We start from the raw sequence: 7,153 nt of genomic DNA, 5'->3' as shown, positions 1-7,153 counted from the left end.
AGTTAATGGGTGACATGATTAAACCAAACTATGAAGTATGTTTTTGTGAATTCGGGGGTAGCCCTGACCAGGACTCAAACCCAGGTCCAGCGACCGTTAAGCCAACACCTTAACCATTACGCCAAGAGGGCCAAACCTCTTCGCATACGGTTAAAGTGTTGGCTTGACAGTCGCTGGCTCTGGGTTTGGGTCGGGGCTACCCCCGAATTCACTGCCCTTTTAACTGTTCCTAATTTACCAATTTTTTTCCGGAACTTCTGAGTCCGTTGTCCTTTCAAATGATCAAAGATTGATGAGTTGGTTATTTGAATCAGCTGTGTAGTTCTAGGGCAAAAACCAACATGTGCACCCCTTGTGGTCCAGAGGAAGGAGCTTGGGAAACACTGATGTAGGGAATAGGGTACCGGTTGGGGGAGGGGGGGGGGGGACCGTGTTCTCCTCTTCAGATTAGACCAGGCTGTGAATGTACACGAGATGTATCACACCTCTTTACAGGTCTCAGTTTTAGACTGGCTGAAAGCTTCCGGAGAGTAATAAAAGGCTCTTTACTTTCTCTCGTCTTCTCTTCCTCCCTGTTCTCTTTCTCTCCTGAGCGCTGAAAGACATTTCATTAGTGCACTCAAGCCATCCATCTGTCCTTCGTTGTGTATTTTGTCATCTCATCCCCTTAATCCCTCTTTTGTATCAAACATCCAACAAAATGAGAAGAAAAAGAAATGATAACCTAATGTTGCGTATTAAAATGTAGATCCAACATCCAGCTCTAACAACCTGCAAGGGAAAATCTGAATGATGTTTTCATTGTCTTCGCCCCTGGGCTCATTTTAAATTCTGAAGCTGTATTGGAGGGGGGCTAATGTATTGTAAATATTTGTACAGGTCCTGAAAGGGGTTGTTAATATACTGTAGATGAGAGAGGAGACTGTCCTCTAGTAGATAAGCCTATAAAGTGGAGTCTGTAATTCAAAACACAGCGTAAGTTCATTCAGTTCTGAATTAGACTTCACCTCACACACACTTTATGAAGGTCCATATAACAAACCAGTTGAGATTTGTGATTGAAAAATAATCATTGATCATTCTCTCCCTCTTCTATGTCCCAAATGGCACCCTATTCCCAATCTAGTGCACTACTGCCCTATAGTCCCTGATCAAAAGTAGTGCACTACATAGAAAATAGGGTGCCATTTGGCATATATGCCATCTCTTAGTAGAGAAGCAGTGAGATGAGAGAGAGAAGGACTGTTCTGTCTTACTAAAACCAGTCACTCTAACATTTCATCTTCAGTAACCCCTCGTGTTCTCTTCTGCCATATCAACCTGAGACCTTCAAAGTTTTTCTTTGTAACTGTGCTGCTTTGAACATTCATGGAAGAAATAAAAAATATATGTGTAAAAATGTGTCTAATCTTTCAGTGGTATTGGTATCTCTCTCAAAATAAAATAAATAGTGGTTTTGTTTGGGACATCAAGTTCAGACGGTTCCGTATCATAATGCACTGTATCAATCATACCATCACTAATGGCACTGACTAAATATTTTATCAGACCGAAAGTATAAACATGTTGTAGGCTAAATGTCCATGCCCAGCCTGGTCAGCGCCAAGTTTTGGTGCCAACAGATCATTCCTCCAGCCTACTGAAAATGTAATCTTGGTTGTCAAAATGTTATCAGATAAAGTATTCACACACGGGTATAAATTACTCTGCAGGTAGAATTAGCCTATAGGCCACGTGTCAAATACAAGGCCCCTGGGCCAAATCTGTCCGGCCCTTGGAATTCGTTGTTCTTTTCAATATGCCTCTTGGAATTCGTTGTTCTTTTCAATATGCCTCTTGGAATTCGTTGTTCTTTTCAATATGGCTCTTGGAATTCGTTGTTCTTTTCAATATGGCTCTTGGAATTCGTTGTTCTTTTCAATATGCCTCTTGGAATTCGTTGTTCTTTTCAATATGCCTCTTGGAATTCGTTGTTCTTTTCAATATGGCTCTTGGAATTCGTTGTTCTTTTCAATATGCCTCTTGGAATTCGTTGTTCTTTTCAATATGGCTCTTGGAATGCTGATTGCGTTTGATACCCCTGTTACAGGCCTACATCAAGTTAGTACAAACCACCATTCTGCCCATCTCTCATTTAATTGGACCCAAGTCACAGTAGTAAATATATAAGCTATTTCAAGTATTTTGTTCTAGGCTATGCATCTGTAAAGGAGCTTGGCTTTTAAGATACAGTAGAATTTAACAGGTGACCAGAATATTTTGCATGGAAGTCTGTAGTCTACCACTGTAAGTAGGCCAAGTGTATTTGTATTTTTTTCAGAGTAGACAATGTTATTCAAACGATTCAAATGATCTGTTTACAGGTCCACAACCATTTGGAAATGTTTTTGTCTTTCAGAGAAATGGACACACAGCAAATGTCACTGCAAAAGAAAACATTCTGTCAAGACCTCCAAAGACATTTAATCAAGATCGCCACTGCTTTTTCCTTTAGATACTGTCTTGTCCTGATTACAATACTTCCAAAGTATACATTCAGTAAGGGCGTTTTTCAGGCTGTGTTATAATGCTCTTTCACACGCACACTTTTTTTACGACAGGTCTGATTTATAACGGGAAACATGCCAATGTATAGCGTGCACCAAGTTGATAAATCTCTATGTTTTTGTACAGTACCAGTCAAAAGTTTGGACACACCGACTCATTCAAGGGTTTTTCTTTATTTTTACTATTTTTCTACATTGTAGAATAATAGTGGAGATCTCAAAACTATGAAATAACACATATGGAATCATGTAGTAACCAATAAAGTGTTAAACAAATGAAAATATATTTTATATTTGAGATTCTTTAAAGTAGCACCGCTTTGCCTTGATGACAGCTTTGCACACTCTTGGCATTCTCTCAACCAGCTTCATGAGCTAGTCACCTGGAATGCATTTCATTTAACAGGTGTTCCTTTTTAAAAGTTAATTTGTGGAATTTATTTCCTTCTTAATGCGTTTGAGACAATCAGTTGTGTTGTGACATGGTAGGGGTGGTATACAGAAGATATCCAAATTTGGTAAAAGACCAAGTCCATATTATGGCAAGAACAGCTCAAATAAGCAAAGAGAATAATGACAAACAGTTAAACATACAGGGAGGACAGGGGATCAATCACATCTATTTATAAAGCCCTTTTTTTACATCAATAGATGTCACAACGTGCTTATACAGAAACCCAGCCTAAAACCCCAAACAGCAATGTAGATGTATGTCCCATGTCCCCTCTTCCTCTGTCCCATGTCCCCCTGTCCCCAATCTTGTGCCCTGTCCCCTCTACCCTTTTCCCATGTGCCCCTGCCCCATGCCCCCTTTTCCTGTCCCTGTTCACTATGTGTCATTATTATTTTCTGTAAAAGATGGCCGGGCCACAGTCAGGGTTTAGGTTACCTCCGCCCCAGGCAACTTCGAGCGAGACTATGGTTTAGGAGACACTGGATGCATCCCAAATACACCCTGTATAGGAGACACTGGCTGCAGGCTCTGGTCAAAAGTAGAGCACTAGAAAGGGAATAGGGTGCTATTTGGGATGCAAGCCACTCATTCTTAGCATAGGCATCAGGCATGGAGATATTCACAGGTCAAAGCTCTGAATTCTAATGCTTACCGTTGTTGGATTTCTCTGCCTCCAGTATCTGGGTTCTGAATCTGAACACAGTTGGTTCCCTTCACAATTTAATCATAAACAAAGCTGTCAGTTCTCAGTGTATTCAGCCTGACTTGTGAATGTAATGTCCTCTCAAGGCTTTGTATTCTAATGCCATAGACTTAGACAACTCTAGTGCCCCAAAACACATTTTAGCATGGGCAGTGCCATTGAGGACTTAAACCATTTTGAAGTAGTCAACTGGATGGGACTTCCTATGGGTTAAGGAAGGATCATATAATTCCATCCAGATCATCAGGAGGGATCAGGCAATTAATTATACTCTCAAGTTAACATTCCATACCTGCAGGTGTCCATAAATCATCAACCTTTATACCCGTTCAAACAACACACTCCAGGTGGCAGTATGCTCCCTTAAAATGAGTTTACCAGCTCATAGAAGTAGTAGAAGAACAAATTGACTACTTTAAAATGTAGATAGCCTCAATAGCGTTGCCCATGCTGTCAGAGATGCTATAATGGAGCAGATACAAAGATATAAAACTGTATTTTTTTGTGAAGAATCAACAACAAGTGGGACACAATCATGAAGTGGAACGACATTTATTGGATATTTCAAACTTTTTTAACAAATCAAAAACTGAAAAATTGGGCGTGCAAAATTATTCGGCCCCTTTACTTTCAGTGCAGCAAACTCTCTCCAGAAGTTCAGTGAGGATCTCTGAATGATCCAATGTTGACCTAAATGACTAATGATGATAAATACAATCCACCTGTGTGTAATCAAGTCTCCGTATAAATGCACCTGTACTGTGATAGTCTCAGAGGCCCGTTAAAAGCGCAGAGAGCATAATGAAGAACAAGGAACACACCAGGCAGGTCCGAGATACTGTTGTGAAGAAGTTTAAAGCCGGATTTGGATACAAAAAGATTTCCCAAGCTTTAAACATCCCAAGGAGCACTGTGCAAGCGATAATATTGAAATGGAAGGAGTATCAGACCACTAAAAATCTACCAAGACCTGGCCGTCCCTCTAAACTTTCAGCTCATACAAGGAGAAGACTGATCAGAGATGCAGCCAAGAGGCCCATGATCACTCTGGATGAACTGCAGAGATCTACAGCTGAGGTGGGAGACTCTGTCCATAGGACAACAATCAGTCGTATATTGCACAAATCTGGCCTTTATGGAAGAGTGGCAAGAAGAAAGCCATTTCTTAAAGATATCCATAAAAAGTGTCGTTTAAAGTTTGCCACAAGCCACCTGGGAGACACACCAAACATGTGGAAGAAGGTGCTCTGGTCAGATGAAACCAAAATTGAACTTTTTGGCAACAATGCAAAACGTTATGTTTGGCGTAAAAGCAACACAGCTCATCACCCTGAACACACCATCCCCACTGTCAAACATGGTGGTGGCAGCATCATGGTTTGGGCCTGCTTTTCTTCAGCAGGGACAGGGAAGATGGTTAAAATTGATGGGAAGATGGATGGAGCCAAATACAGGACCATTCTGGAAGAAAACCTGATGGAGTCTGCAAAAGACCTGAGACTGGGACAGAGATTTGTCTTCCAACAAGACAATGATCCAAAACATAAAGCAAAATCTACAATGGAATGGTTCAAAAATAAACATATCCAGGTGTTAGAATGGCCAAGTCAAAGTCCAGACCTGAATCCAATCGAGAATCTGTGGAAAGAACTGAAAACTGCTGTTCACAAATGCTCTCCATCCAACCTCACTGAGCTCGAGCTGTTTTGCAAGGAGGAATGGGAAAAAATGTCAGTCTCTCGATGTGCAAAACTGATAGAGACATACCCCAAGCGACTTACAGCTGTAATCGCAGCAAAAGGTGGCGCTACAAAGTATTAACTTAAGGGGGCTGAATAATTTTGCACGTCCAATTTTTCTGTTTTTGATTTGTTAAAAAAGTTTGAAATATCCAATAAATGTCGTTCCACTTCATGATTGTGTCCCACTTGTTGTTGATTCTTCACAAAAAAATACAGTTTTATATATTTATGTTTGAAGCCTGAAATGTGGCAAAAGGTCGCAAAGTTCAAGGGGGTCGAATACTTTCGCAAGGCACTGTAAGTCTATGTATAAAGCTTTGTATTGTTTGAGTTTATCTGTGCTCATTATTCATAGTTTGTTTACCTCTTAATTTAGTCATAAACGGAGCTGTCAGTCTTCAGTCAGATTTCTGAGGTTGAGCTCACTTGATCACTCTATCCTTAGAGGGCAAAATAAATTAACCAAGACGTACACAATCCAAATCATGCGAAAAAGTATAAAGGCTGTAGGGCTATTTCTGCTGTTGCTCCATTAGCCAATGGATATATAAAGGCTAAATTCAGTAAGACATATACTGGAGAATATTAAAACTAGTTGAATTATCTACAGAATAATATCTGCATTCTTTGTTCTGTTTTCAGTGGCGGGTTCTTCACAGTTCTACTTTAACACAGCGGCAGGGTAGCCTAGTGGTTAGAGTGTTGGACTAGTACATATCCCCGAGCTGACAAGGTACAAATCTGTCGTTCTGCCCCTGAACAGGCAGTTAACCCACTGTTCCTAGGCAGTCATTGAAAATAAGAATTTGTTCTTAACTGACTTGCCTAGTAAAATAAATAAATAAACACAGAAGGAGCGTTGCACTGAACGTGTGTGAGTATCTGATCTCAGTGTGTGAGTGTCTGAGTGAGTATCTGAGTGTGTGAGTATCTGATCTCAGTGTGTGAGGTCCTGGGTGAGTATCTGAGTGTGTGAGTATCTGATCTCAGTGTGTGAGGTCCTGGGTGAGTATCTGAGTGTGTGAGTGTCTGAGTGAGTATCTAATCTTAGTGTGTGTGAGTGTCTGAGTGAGTATCTGATCTCAGTGTGTGTGAGTATCTGAGTGTGTGTGTATCTGATCTCAGTGTGTGTATGTGAGTGTGTATCTGAGTGTGTCAGTGTGTGAGTGTCTGAGTGTGTGAGTATCTGAATATGTGAGTATCTGAGTATGTGAGTATCTGAGTATCTGAGTGTGTGAGTATCTGAGTGTGTGAGTGTCAAGGGAAGACAAAGTGTTGAGATGTGTGTTTGATCTGCCGTGTTTTCACATTTAGACTTCCTTCAACCTGTTTTTATTCACAGGATTCATCCATCAACTGCTGCATTGGAAAACGCTGCTAACTTCTGGCTTGATGTCGTGACAGAGTAACAGTGCGTGTCCAGCCTGTGCTAATCAAGAAATGAGAAGCGTCAATGTTTATTCCAAAAGCGTGCTTTCATGCGCACATACATTTTCGTAAGGTGGTCTCAGGAATCGAACCAACTAACTTGGTGTTGCAAGCCCCATTCTCTCTCTCGCTCACTCTGTGCACTCTTCTCTAATGAACCCAGCATAAGTCAGCAGAGCAGGATTTTATTACGCCCTTCTAATGTAATGTAGTCTCTGAGGAGAACGTCACAATGGCACCCTGAATGTCACACCACCACCACATCCCTCTGAGCTCAGCT

The sequence above is a fragment of the Oncorhynchus nerka genome, linkage group LG28 (genome assembly GCF_034236695.1).
Source record: "Oncorhynchus nerka isolate Pitt River linkage group LG28, Oner_Uvic_2.0, whole genome shotgun sequence".
Classification (NCBI taxonomy): domain Eukaryota; kingdom Metazoa; phylum Chordata; class Actinopteri; order Salmoniformes; family Salmonidae; genus Oncorhynchus; species Oncorhynchus nerka.
Note: the sequence above shows the minus strand (reverse complement) of the source record.